This window comes from Salmo salar, unplaced genomic scaffold (assembly GCF_905237065.1).
Source record: "Salmo salar unplaced genomic scaffold, Ssal_v3.1, whole genome shotgun sequence".
Lineage (NCBI taxonomy): Eukaryota > Metazoa > Chordata > Actinopteri > Salmoniformes > Salmonidae > Salmo > Salmo salar.
In genome coordinates this window covers 1-14683 of record NW_025548183.1, presented here as the reverse complement: position 1 = coordinate 14683, position 14683 = coordinate 1, and the positions used below count along the sequence as shown (strand labels likewise).

The 14683-nt window shown below is 50.7% G+C and overlaps 1 pseudogene; it reads right to left on the bottom strand.

Annotated features, from left to right (window-relative positions):
- Positions 1-12846, bottom strand: part of LOC123732762 (lethal(2) giant larvae protein homolog 1-like) — an 81717-nt pseudogene extending 68871 nt beyond the window's left edge.
- Between the last annotated feature and the right edge of the window lie 1837 nt (positions 12847-14683).

Sequence of the window (14683 nt, the reverse complement as noted above, 5' to 3'; positions counted from 1 at the left end):
CTTTCAACTCTGTCAATCACTGTATTCTTATCAGCAGACTCAACAGCCTTGGTTTCTCAAATGACTGCCTCGCCTGGTTCACCAACTACTTCTCAGATAAAGTTCAGAGTGTCAAATCGGAGGGCCTGTTGTCCGGACCTCTGGCAGTCTCTATGGGGGTGCCACAGGGTTCAATTCTCGGACCGACTCTTTTCTCTGTATATACCAACGATGTTGCTCTTGCTGCTGGCGATTCTCTGATCCACCTCTACGCAGACGACACCATTCTGTATACATCTAGCCCTTCTTAGGACACTGTGTTAACTAACCTCCAGACGAGCTTCAATGCAATAGAACACTCCTTCCGTGGCCTCCAACTGCTCTTAAACGCTAGTTAAACTAAATGCATGCTCTTCAACCGATCGCTGCCTGCACCTGCCCGCCCGTCCAGCATCACTACTCTGGACGGCTCTGACTTAGAATACGTGGACAACTACAAAAACCTAGGTGTCTGGTTAGACTGTAAACTCTCCTTCCAGACTCACATTAAGCATCTCCAATCCAAAGTTAAATCTAGAATTGGCTTCCTATTTCGCAACAAAGCATCTTTCACTCATGCTGCCAAACATACCCTCGTAAAACTGACCATCCTACCTATCCTCGACTTCGGTGATGTCATATACAAAATAGCCTCCAACACTCTACTCAGCAAATTGGATGCAGTCTATCACAGTGCCATCCGTTTTGTCACCAAAGCCCCATATACCACCCACCACTGTGACCTGTACGCTCTCGTTGGCTGGCCCTCACTTCATACTCGTCGCCAAACCCACTGGCTCCAGGTCATCTATAATCCTTTGCTAGGTAAAGCCACACCTTATCTCAGCTCACTGGTCACAATAGCAGCACCCACTTGTAGCACCAGCAGGTATATCTCACTGGTCATCCCCAAAGCCAACTCCTCCTTTGGCCGCCTCTCCTTCCAGTTCTCTGCTGCCAATGACTGGAACGAACTACAACAATCTCTGAAGCTGGAGACTCACATCTCCCTCCCTCACTAACTTTAAACATCAGCTATCTGAGAAGCTAACCGATCGCTGCAGCTGTACATAGCCCATCTGTAAACAGCCCAAACAACTACCTCATCCTCATACTGTATTTATTTATTTAGCTCCTTTGCATTTAGTATCTCTACTTGCACATTCATCTCCTGCACATCTACCATTCCAGTGTTTAATTGCTATATTGTAATTACTTCGCCACCACGGCCTATTTATAGCCTTAACTCCCTTATCCTACCTCATTTGCACTCACTGTATATAGACTTTTTTTACTGTATTATTGACTGTATGTTTGTTTTACTCCATGTGTAACTCTGTGTTGTTGTATGTTGTCGAACTGCTTTGCTTTATCTTGGCCAGGTCGCAGCTGTAAATGAGAACTTGTTCTCAACTGACCTACCTGGTTAAATAAAGGACTTGTTCTCAACTAACCTACCTGGTTAAATAAAGGACTTGTTCTCAACTGGCCTACCAGGTTAAATAAAGGACTTGTTCTCAACTGGCCCACCTGGTTAAACAAAGGACTTGTTCTCAACTAGCCTACCTGGTTAAATAAAGGACTTGTTCTCTACTGGCCTACCTGGTTAAATAAAGGACTTGTTCTCAACTAGCAGAAAACCAGCTCAGATACAGTACTACACATGACAGCTATCTACAGCTGACCACCATCACACATCAGACTGACAGAGACAGACGGGTCGTGGTGACCTCACACCATCACAGACCAATAAGGTGTTGATGTGATGATGGGGGGAGAACAGAGAGGACCATGGGAATTAAAACACAGTCAGTCATCTCTCTCTCACACACACACAGATCTGTCAACCCACCCAGCCTCTAGTCCGTCTCAGCCAGGCCAAGCAGCCCCTCTCTGGGGCACCAGAACCAGCCAACCCACCCAGCCTCTAGTCCGTCTCAGCCAGGCCAAGCAGCCCCTCTCTGGGGCACCAGAACCAGCCAACCCACCCAGCCTCTAGTCCATCTCAGCCAGGCCAAGCAGCCCCTCTCTGGGGCACCAGAACCAGCCAACCCACCCAGCCTCTAGTCCATCTCAGCCAGGCCAAGCAGCCCCTCTCTGAAGCACCAGAACCAGCCAACCCACCCAGCCTCTAGTCCGTCTCAGCCAGGCCAAGCAGCCCTCTCTGGAGCACCAACCCACACACCTCTCAACAGAGCCTGCAACAATAGCCTGCTGAGCTCAGAGCAACAGGATGGGTGTGTGAAGGAGGAAAGAAGCGGGATTTAAACTTTGAGTCTATAAAGAAACTGGCTGAAGGAGAGCAGAGACAGAGAGGTGGAGAGAGAGAGAGACAGAGAGAGAGAGAGAGAGAGAGAGAGAGAGAGAGAGAGAGAGAGAGAGAGAGAGAGAGAGAGAGAGAGAGACAGAAGAGAGAGAGAGAGAGAGAGAGAGAGACAGAGAGAGAGAGAGAGAGACAGAGGTGGCGAGAGAGAGAGAGAGAGACAGAGGTGGCGAGAGAGAGAGAGAGTGAGGTGGAGCGAGAGAGAGAATGAACAAGTGATGGAGAGAGGTGGAGAGGGAGTGAGGGAGAGGCTGATTTAAAGCTCCTCTTTGAGTCCACGATGCCCCATTAGAATACTAATGAGAGAAGAGAGAGAACGAGAGCGAGACACAGAGGGAGGAGTATTAGAGGATGAAAGGGGGTCTCTGTCTCTACAGCTGGTTTCATCAGACACACAGAGAGAACTCCACAACACAACGTTCTAAAAGAGAACACAGAACACATCCTAGCACTCCAAAAGAGAACACAGAACACATCCTAGCACTCCAAAAGAGAACACAGAACACATCCTAGCACTCCAAAAGAGAACACAGAACACATCCTAGCACTCCGAAAGAGAACACAGAACACATCCTAGCACTCTAAAAGAGAACACAGAACACATCCTAGCACTCTAAAAGAGAAAAAGTTCTCGCACAGAACCCAGACCTACAGAACAGGAAGACAGATGGTAGATAAGAGTATGGGGACACAGCACCAGGAGGAATCTGGATTACCCAGGAGGAATCTGGATTACCCAGGAGGAATCTGGATTACCCAGGAGGAATCTGGGTTACCCAGGAGGAATCTGGGTTACCCAGGAGGAATCTGGATTACCCAGGAGGAATCTGGATTAGAGTATGGGGACGCAGCCCAGGAGGAATCTGGATTACCCAGGAGGAATCTGGATTACCCAGGAGGAATCTGGTTAAGAGTATGGGGACGCAGCACCAGGAGGAATCTGGATTACCCAGGAGGAATCTGGATTAGAGTATGGGGACGCAGCCCCCAGGAGGAATCTGGATTACCCAGGAGGAATCTGGGTTAGGTATGGGGACGAGCCCCAGGAGGAATCTGGATTACCCAGGAGGAATCTGGGTTAGAGTATGGGGACGCAGCCCCCAGGAGGAATCTGGTTCCCAGGAGGAATCTGGATTACCCAGGAGGAATCTGGATTACCCAGGAGGAATCTGGGTTAGAGTATGGGGACGCAGCCCCCAGGAGGATTCTGGATTACCCAGGAGGAATCTGGATTACCCAGGAGGAATCTGGGTTAGAGTATGGGGACGCAGCCCCAGGAGGAATCTGGGTTAGAGTATGGGGACACAGCCCCCAGGAGGATTCTGGATTACCCAGGAGGAATCTGGATTACCCAGGAGGAATCTGGATTACCCAGGAGGAATCTGGGTTAGAGTATGGGGACGCAGCCCCCAGGAGGATTCTGGATTACCCAGGAGGAATCTGGATTACCCAGGAGGAATCTGGATTACCCAGGAGGAATCTGGATTAGAGTATGGGGACGCAGCCCCAGGAGGAACTTCTGGATTACCCAGGAGGAATCTGGATTAGCCCCCAGGAGGAATCTGGGTTAGAGTATGGGGACGCAGCCCCCAGGGGGAATCTGGATTAGAGTATGGGGACGCAGCCCCCAGGAGGATTCTGGATTACCCAGGAGGAATCAGGAGGAATCTGGGTTACCCAGGAGGAATCTGGATTAGAGTATGGGGATGCAGCCCCAGGACAAGGTCCACTAGAGGAGATGAAAGACCTGCCATCCGTAGAGTAAATATTTGCCTGATGTCAGAGTATTGATAACAAAAAGAAGGACGTAGTAGCTCTATGCAGCCCAGTCCTGGTTCTAACAGAGAGATCCTGGTCCAGCCCAGTCCTGGTTCTAACAGAGAGATCCTGGTTCTAACAGAGAGATCCTGGTCCAGCCCAGTGCTGGTTCTAACAGAGAGATCCTGGTTCTAACAGAGAGATCCTGGTCCAGCCCAGTCCTGGTTCTAACAGATAGATCCTGGTCCAGCCCAGTCCTGGTTCTAACAGAGATCCTGGTCCAGACCAGTCCTGGTTCTAACAGAGAGATCCTGGTCCAGCCCAGTCCTGGTTCTAACAGAGAGATCCTGGCCCAGACCAGTCCTGGTTCTAACAGAGAGATCCTGGTCCAGCCCAGTCCTGGTTCTAACAGAGAGATCCTGGTCCAGCCCAGTCCTGGTTCTAACAGAGAGATCCTGGTCCAGCCCAGTCCTGGTTCTAACAGAGAGATCCTGGTCCAGACCAGTCCTGGTTCTAACAGAGAGATCCTGGTCCAGCCCAGTCCTGGTTCTAACAGAGAGATCCTGGTCCAGACCAGTCCTGGTTCTAACAGAGAGATCCTGGTCCAGCCCAGTCCTGGTTCTAACAGAGAGATCCTGGTCCAGACCAGTCCTGGTTCTAACAGAGAGATCCTGGTCCAGCCCAGTCCTGGTTCTAACAGAGAGATCCTGGTCATGCCCAGTCCTGGTTCTAACAGAGAGATCCTGGTCCAGCCCAGTCCTGGCTGCTACTGTAGTGGAGAGGGGACTTTCCCATTCCACTACTACCTTACTCAGCCCTAATCCCATTCCACTACTACCTTACTCAACCCTAATCCCATTCCGCTACTACCTCACTCAGCCCTAATCCCATTTCCACTACTACCTCACTCAGCCCTAATCCCATTCCACTACTACCTCACTCAGCCCTAATCCCATTTCCACTACTACCTCACTCAGCCCTAATCCCATTTCCACTACTACCTCACTCAGCCCCTAATCCCATTTCCGCTACTACCTCACTCAGCCCTAATCCCATTCCACTACTACCTTACTCAGCCCTAATCCCATTTCCACTACTACCTCACTCAGCCCTAATCCCATTCCGCTACTACCTCACTCAGCCCTAATCCCATTCCGCTACTACCTCACTCAGCCCTAATCCCATTCCTACTACTACCTACTCAGCCCTAATCCCATCCCGCTACTACCTTACTCAGCCCTAATCCCATTTCCCTACTACCCTTACTCAGCCCTAATCCCATTTCGCTACTACCTTACTCAGCCCTAATCCCATTCCGCTACTACCTTACTCAGCCCTAATCCCATTGCGCTACTACCTTACTCAGCCCTAATCCCATTTCCACAACTACCTTACTCAACCCCTAATCCCATTTCGCTACTACCTTACTCAGCCCTAATCCCATTCCGCTACTACCTTACTCAGCCCTAATCCCATTCCGCTACTACCTTACTCAACCCCTAATCCCATTTCATTTGCGCCTATCGACTCCCCGTTCGGCGCCTATCGACTCCCCGTTCTATACGACTCCCCCGTTCTACGACTCCCGTTCGGCGTCTATACGACTCCCGTTCTTCGACTCCCGTTCGGCGCCTATCGACTCCCCGTTCGGCGCCTATACGACTCCCCGTTCTATACGACTCCCGTTCTCGACTCCCCGTTCGGCGCCTATACGACTCCCCGTTCGGCGCCTATCGACTCCCGTTCGCGCCTATCGACTCCCGTTCTCGACTCCCGTTCTAACACTCCCGTTCTAACGACTCCCCGTTCGGCGCCTATCGACTCCCCGTTCTACGACTCCCTCGGCGCCTATCGACTCCCTTCGGCGCCTACGCTCCCTTCGGCGCCTATACGACTCCCCGTTCGGCGCCTATACGACTCCCCGTTCGGCGCCTATACACTCCCGTTCGCGCCTATCGACTCCCCGTTCGGCGTCTATCGACTCCCCGTTCGGCGCCTATCGACTCCCCGTTCGGCGCCTATACGACTCAGCGTCTATCGACTCCCCGTTCGGCTCCCTCCCCCTCTCCCTCTCCTCTCCTCCCTCCCCTCCCTCCCTCCCTCTCCCTCCCTCTCTCCCTCCCTCCCTCTCCCTCCCTCCCTCCCCTCCTCCTCTCCTCCCTCCCTCTCCCTCCTCTCCTCCCTCCCTCCCTCTCCTCTCCTCCCTCCCTCCCCTCCTCTCCTCCCTCCCTCCCCCTCCTCTCCTTCCCTCTCCTCCCTCCCTCCCTCTCTCTCTCTCCTCCCTCTCCCTCCTCCCCTCCCTCCCTCTCTCCTCTCTCTCCTCCCTCCCTCTCTCTCTCCTCCCTCTCTCTCTCCTCCCTCCCTCCCCCTCTCCTCCCTCCCCTCTCCTCCCTCCCTCTCTCCTCCCTCCCCTTCTCCTCCCTCCCCTCTCTCCTCCCTCCCCTCTCTCAGAGCTGTGCCTGGTACTACCAACCAGTCTATCACAGCAAGCTGACACTGAAAGACATGATTCTCACACACAGACAGACTGTAACTACAGAGATCTACAGCTGGATGAATGAAACGTGATGCCATGAGAACACCAGACTGAAGTTGTTCTCTACATGTTCTGACAGAAACAATCTCCTTCTCATCACATAACGTTACCTACCTCATCCTCCTCAGACAGGAGACAGAATGAGAGAGACAGAGAGACAGACAGAGAGAGGGAGAGAGAGAGACAGACAGACAGACAGACAGACAGACAGAGAGGGAGAGACAGACAGACAGACAGACAGACAGACAGACAGACAGAGAGAGAGACAGACAGACAGACAGACAGACAGACAGACGAGAGACAGACAGAGAGAGAGACAGACGAGACAGACAGACAGACAGACAGACAGACAGACAGACAGACAGACAGACAGACAGACAGACAGACAGACAGACAGACAGACGACAGACAGAGAGACAGACAGAGAGACAGGCAGACAGAGAGAGAGACAGACAGACAGAGAGAGAGCAGACAGACAGACAGACAGAGAGGGCAGACAGAGAGACAGAGAGACAGACAGAGAGACAGACAGACAGACAGAGACAGACGAGACAGACAGACAGACAGACAGACAGACAGACAGACAGACAGACAGACAGACAGACAGACAGACAGACAGACAGACAGACAGACAGACAGACAGACAGACAGAGGAGGATGTGTACGGGGTAAAGGATACATCTTGATGGCTCCAGACTTGGTCCCGATGGCCATGAGCTGCAGCTGGGGGTCGAAGGTCAAAGCACTGGGCTGGTGGGGGAACCCATGTTCCACTGTCTAGTGGAGAGAGGAACAGAGAGAGGGGGGTTACTCAGAGGAAGAGAGAGGAACAGAGAGAGGGGGGTTACTAAAGAGGAACAGAGAGAGGGGGGTTACTAAGAGGAACAGAGAGAGGGGGGGTTACTCAGAGGAAGAGAGAGGAACAGAGAGAGAGGGGGGGGGTTACTAAGAGGAAGAGAGAGAGGGGGTTACTCAGAGGAACAGAGAGAGGGGGGGTTACTAAGAGGAAGAGAGAGAGGGGGGTTACTCAGAGGAACAGAGAGAGGGGGGTTACTAAGAGGAAGAGAGAGAGAGGGGGGGTTACTAAGAGGAAGAGAGAGAGAGGGGGGTTACTAAGAGGAAGAGAGAGGGGGGGGTTACTCAGAGGAACAGAGAGGAACAGAGAGAGGGGGGGTTACTCAGAGGAAGAGAGAGAAACAGACTGGTAGCATCGACTACAGGACAGAGAGAGAGAGACAGACAGATTGACTACAGGACAGAGAGAGAGAGAGACGAGATTGACTACAGGACAGAGAGAGAGAGAGATGACTACAGGACAGAGAGAGAGAGAGACAGATTGACTACAGGACAGAGAGAGAGAGAACAGATTGACTACAGGACAGAGAGAGAGAGAACAGATTGACTACAGGACAGAGAGAGAGAGAGACAGATTGACTACAGGACAGAGAGAGAGAGAGACAGATTGACTACAGGACAGAGAGAGAGAGAGACAGATTGACTACAGGACAGAGAGAGAGAGAGACAGATTGACTACAGGACAGAGAGAGAGAGAGACAGATTGACTACAGGACAGAGAGAGAGAGAGACAGATTGACTACAGGACAGAGAGAGAGACAGATTGACTACAGGACAGAGAGAGAGAGAGACAGATTGACTACAGGACAGAGAGAGAGAGCAGACTGACTACAGGACAGAGAGAGAGAGAGACGAACAGATTGACTACAGGACAGAGAGAGAGAGAGAGAGACAGATTGACTACAGGACAGAGAGAGAGAGAGAGAGAGAGAGACAGATTGACTACAGGACAGAGAGAGAGAGACAGATTGTCCTTAGACAGAGAAGGAGACAGAGAGACAGATTGACTACAGGACAGAGAGAGAGAGAGAGACAGATTGTCCTGTAGTCAGAGAGAGAGAGACAGATTGACTACAGGACAGAGAGAGAAACTGCCTCACTACAGGACAGAGAGACAGATTGACTACAGGACAGAGAGCGAGACAGACTACAGGACAGAGAGAGAGACAGATTGACTACAGGACAGAGAGAGAGAGACTGACTACAGGACAGAGAGAGAGAAACAGACTGACTACAGGACAGAGAGAGAGAGAGACTGACTACAGGACAGAGAGAGAGACAGATTGACTACAGGACAGAGAGAGAGAGACTGACTACAGGACAGAGAGACAGACTGACTACAGGACAGAGAGACAGACTGACTACAGGACAGAGAGACAGCCTGGCAGCGTTGTGTGCGTTCAGGAGAAAGGGGTGTTGTGGTGATGGGTATGTAAACACCCCCCCCATTCTAACCAGCGGGCCGCAGCAGGACTGGGGTGCTGCAAGAAGACCACCTCTAGGTGGGTATTGTGTGTGTGTGTGTGTGTGTGTGTGTGTGTGTGTGTGTGTGTGTGTGTCATTAAGAGAGTCCACAGCGTTCGGATCCACAATGGCACACATATCAAGTCCTGCTTGTCCGTGAATCTTCCATGTAATCAATCTATTAAAAATGACGCCTGTGTTTCCCCTATAGGACTTTTTACGACCCGCCGTAGGACTGTTCCCCCTACATTACCAACACTCAGACACCCCGCTGTAGGACTGTTCCCCTACATTACCAACACTCAGACACCCCGCTGTAGGACTGTTCCCCCTACATTACCAACACTCAGACACCCCGCTGTAGGACTGTTCCCCTACATTACCAACACTCAGACACCCCGCCGTAGGACTGTTCCCCTACATTACCAACACTCAGACACCCCGCCGTAGGACTGTTCCCCTACATTACCAACACTCAGACACCCCGCTGTAGGACTGTTCCCCTACATTACCAACACTCAGACACCCCGCTGTAGGACTGTTCCCCCTACATTACCAACACTCAGACACCCCGCTGTAGGACTGTTCCCCCTACATTACCAACACTCAGACACCCCGCTGTAGGACTGTTCCCCCTACATTACCAACACTCAGACACCCCGCTGTAGGACTGTTCCCCTACATTACCAACACTCAGACACCCCGCCTGTGGGACTGTTCCCCCTACATTACCAACACTCAGACACCCCGCTGTAGGACTGTTCCCCTACATTACCAACACTCAGACACCCCGCTGTAGGACTGTTCCCCCTACATTACCAACACTCAGACACCCCGCTGTAGGACTGTTCCCCTACATTACCAACACTCAGACACCCGCTGTAGGACTGTTCCCCCTACATTACCAACACTCAGACACCCGCTGTAGGACTGTTCCCCTACATTACCAACACTCAGACACCCGGCTGTAGGACTGTTCCCCTACATTACCAACACTCAGACACCCCGCTGTAGGACTGTTCCCCCTACATTACCAACACTCAGACACCGCTGTAGGACTGTTCCCCTACATTACCAACACTCAGACACCCCGCCGTAGGACTGTTCCCCCTACATTACCAACACTCAGACACCCCGCTGTAGGACTGTTCCCCTACATTACCAACACTCAGACACCCCGCTGTAGGACTGTTCCCCCTCATTACCAACACTCAGACACCCCGCTGTAGGACTGTTCCCCTACATTACCAACACTCAGACACCCCGCTGTAGGACTGTTTCCCCCTACATTACCAACACTCAGACACCCCGCCGTAGGACTGTTCCCCCTACATTACCAACACTCAGACACCCCGCTGTAGGACTGTTCCCCCTACATTACCAACACTCAGACACCCACCGTAGGACTGTTCCCCTACATTACCAACACTCAGACACCCCGCCGTAGGACTGTTCCCCTACATTACCAACACTCAGACACCCGCTGTAGGACTGTTCCCCCTCATTACCAACACTCAGACACCCCGCTGTAGGACTGTTCCCCTACATTACCAACACTCAGACACCCCGCTGTAGGACTGTTCCCCTACATTACCAACACTCAGACACCCGCTGTAGGACTGTTCCCCCCTACATTACCAACACTCAGACACCCCGCTGTAGGACTGTTCCCCCTACATTACCAACACTCAGACACCCCGCCGTAGGACTGTTCCCCCTACATTACCAACACTCAGACACCCGCCGTAGGACTGTTCCCCTACATTACCAACACTCAGACACCCCGCTGTAGGACTGTTCCCCCTACATTACCAACACTCAGACACCCCGCTGTAGGACTGTTCCCCTACATTACCAACACTCAGACACCCCGCTTAGGACTGTTCCCCCTACATTACCAACACTCAGACACCCCGCTGTAGGACTGTTCCCCCTACATTACCAACACTCAGACACCCCGCTGTAGGACTGTTCCCCCTACATTACCAACACTCAGACACCCCGCTGTAGGACTGTTCCCCCCTACATTACCAACACTCAGACACCCCGCTGTAGGACTGTTCCCCCTACATTAGCCAACACTCAGACACCCCGCTGTAGGACTGTTCCCCTACATTACCAACACTCAGACACCCCGCCGTAGGACTGTTCCCCCTACATTACCAACACTCAGACACCCCGCTGTAGGACTGTTCCCCTACATTACCAACACTCAGACACCCCGGCCGTAGGACTGTTCCCCCTACATTACCAACACTCAAGACACCCCGCTGTAGGACTGTTCCCCTACATTACCAACACTCAGACACCCCGCTGTAGGACTGTTCCCCTACATTACCAACACTCAGACACCCCGCTGTAGGACTGTTCCCCTACATTACCAACACTCAGACACCCCGCTGTAGGACTGTTCCCCCTACATTACCAACACTCAGACACCCCCGCTGTAGGACTGTTCCCCCTACATTACCAACACTCAGACACCCCGCTGTAGGACTGTTCCCCTACATTACCAACACTCAGACACCCCGCTGTAGGACTGTTCCCCTACATTACCAACACTGTTCTCTAATTTCTAATAAACAAAATAAAAAGGCTTACTATTGTTTCACAGGCAAATAATGCAAAAACATAACATTCCTGAGACTTTCAACATGGAAGAAAAATACATTTAAAAAAGTTGAACGTTTTCAGAAACCCAATCAGATCTCGGGGGGTTTAGAATAACGGTCCTCTCTTCACAGATCACCCGGTGCCAATTCGTTAAAGATAAAAAAAAAAAACTATTTTTTTTTCGACAGTGTTATTAAAAGTTTGATCAGAGGATAAAGCATCAAGGGTAGTAACGGGTACAAGGTGTTGTTGTTAAGTTTGAACAGGCCGATGCAGCGGAGAGAGAGAGGGGAGGGAGAGAGAGAAGAGAGAGAGAGGGGAGGGAGAGAGAGAGAGAGAGAGAGGAGGAGAGAGGAGAGAGAGAGAGAGAGAGAGAGAGAGAGAGAGACAGAGAGAGAACAGAGAGAGGGAGAGAGAGAGAGAGAGAGAGAGAGAGAGAGAGAGAGAGAGAGAGAGAGAGAGAGAGAGAGAGGGGGAGGGGTGTTGAAAACTATTATCAAGCTACTGACTGGTCGTGAAAAAAAGGGATTGCATATCCCCGACGTGGAGCCAATCGCCTTCCCAACATCATTCCTCTGTTACATCTAACAGACACATTCTGCGGGTTGGGTTTTGATTTTAATGGAAAAACGACGAGAGGAGGAGGTTCTGCACAACTCGCCACCGAGATCCGCTGTTTACACCCCCTCCCCTCCTCCTCCTCAAAACCCCCACATTTTCTCCCCCTGCAGTCGGCGGGGGTTTGGGTCTGATTTTGGGGAAGGGGGAAAGAGAGAGGAGAAAGTTTGTGTTACTTTACCTTGTTGAAGGCGAACAATTCCTGTTTGAGTTTCTCTCTCTGTGGGTCGTTGCCCTGCCGTCGGAACCTAAACTTCATCATGTTCCGACCCAGACGGAGGGGACAGGCTCGTTTCCCCCGGAGCTGTGGATCCCAGACGGAGGGGGACAGGCTCTGTTTCCCCCGGAGCTGTGGATCCCAGACGGAGGGGGACAGGCTCGTTTCCCCCGGAGCTGTGGATCCCAGACGGAGGGGGACAGGCTCGTTTTCCCCGGAGCTGTGGATCCCAGACGGAGGGGGGACACGCTCGTTTTTCCCCGGAGCTGTGGATCCCAGACGGAGGGGGACACGCTCGGTTTCCCCGGAGCTGTGGATTCCTGAACGGTAGAATAAATACGGAGGAACCAACGTTGACGCGGAGCTTTCCTACCATGCAGCTTGCAGCGCGGTGCCCTTTTTCTATTCAGCTGCAGCTCTCTCTCTCTGCCTGTCTATCCCGACTCACAGCACCGTTCTCTTAGCAGCAGGATATTACGCTTGCTTCTTTTTTTTTTCAGAATAAAAGTCCCCCCCCCCTCCACCTTTGCAAAGACTTGCTAAACTTTGGGAATATCGATTTTTTTTTTCTCTCTCTCTCTACTGCAGTACACAGTAGCGGTGCGTGGGTAAAATCACTGTCCAAGCCAGATAAAAATACATATTCAACCCTATGTGTTGTGATAATTGCGTTATTTGCTCTATAATTAGTTCATATACCTTGACAACCGTGATATATGTAGGCCTAAAACGCAGAGACAATAAGAAGACAAAGTGACAGAATAAATTAAAAAAACCAGAGAGCAACATCTATCCGGTGAAGTCCACAAAAGCGTTTTTTTTCCATCTAACAAACAGTTATATGACTTACAGTTTGGTGAAACACGTTAATGTTTTAGAAACACGGAGACTTACCGGCAAAATCGAAAAGGGTTGTGATACTGCCCGGGATTGAACCGGGGTCTGTAGTGACGCCTCTAGCACCGCCACTTCGGGAGCCTAATATTGAAGTGTATTTTTTTTGGGGAAACCAAATACTTTTAGACTTTTTAACCAAAGTAGTTTTTTTTAACTTTTTTTAAACTTTCACATGAGTCATTTTCTATTAAAGTTATCTTTACTTTTTTCCCTAATAATAATAATAATAATAATAATACACAACGTTTGTAAGGAGGTCTTTTATTTTGGAAGGTTCCCCCACCACCACCACCCCCTATTACCATACGCGGTGACGTCATCTTGGCGCTGCCGGCGGAAGAGCATTCCTACTGGCCGCCGCCCCTGGGGCCCGCCGGACCACAACAAGAGGAGAAGAAGAGGCGAAGAAGGGGAGAGGGGATATATATATATATAAAAAAAACTGAGTCCCTATAAAATATTTATTCTCCCAGCAGGGGGCGTTGTTTCTCTTGTTGTTGTTTGGAGGTCAATGAGTTTCGAATTTAGTTTTATATCTTATTTGTTAACTTTGAGAGAAAAAAAACCCAGTTTCCCCCCCAAAAAATATAGATAAGAATAAGAGATAATTAAAGAGCAGCAGTGAATAATAACAAATGTGAGACTATATACAGGCTATTATATAATTAGTTCATGTGCGGGGGTATCATCGGATGGGGCCACAGTGTCTTCCTGATCCCTCCTGTCTCAGCCTCTAGTATTTATGCTGCAGTAGTTTATGTGTCGGGGGGGGCTAGGGTCAGTCTGTTCACATCTGGAGTATTTCTCTTGTCTTATCCAGGTGTCCTGTGTGTATTTAAAATATGCTCTCTCTAATTCTCTCTTTCTCTCTTTCTGTCTTTCTCTCGGAGGACCTGAGCCCTAGGACCATGCCTCAGGACTACCTGGTCAATGATGACTCCTTGCTGTCCCCAGTCCACCTGGCCGTACTGCTGCTCCAGTTTCAACTGTTCTGCCTGCCATGGAACCCTGACCTGTTCACCGACGTGCTTGTTGCACCCTCGACAATTACTATGATTATTATTATTTGACCATGCTGGTAATTTATGAACATTTTAACATTTTTAACATCTTGGCCATGTTCTGTTATAATATCCACCCGGCACAGCCAGAAGAGGACTGGCCACCCCTCATAGCCTGGTTCCTCTCTAGGTTTCTTCCTAGGTTTTGGCCTTTCTAGGGAGTTTTTCCTAGGGGAGTTTTTCCTAGCCACTGCTTCTTTTACATGCTTTGCTTGCTGTTTGGGGTTTTAGGCTGGGTTTCTGTACAGCACTTTGAGATATCAGCTGATGTACGAAGGGCTATATAAATACATTTGATTTGATTTGATTTGATTTATATATAT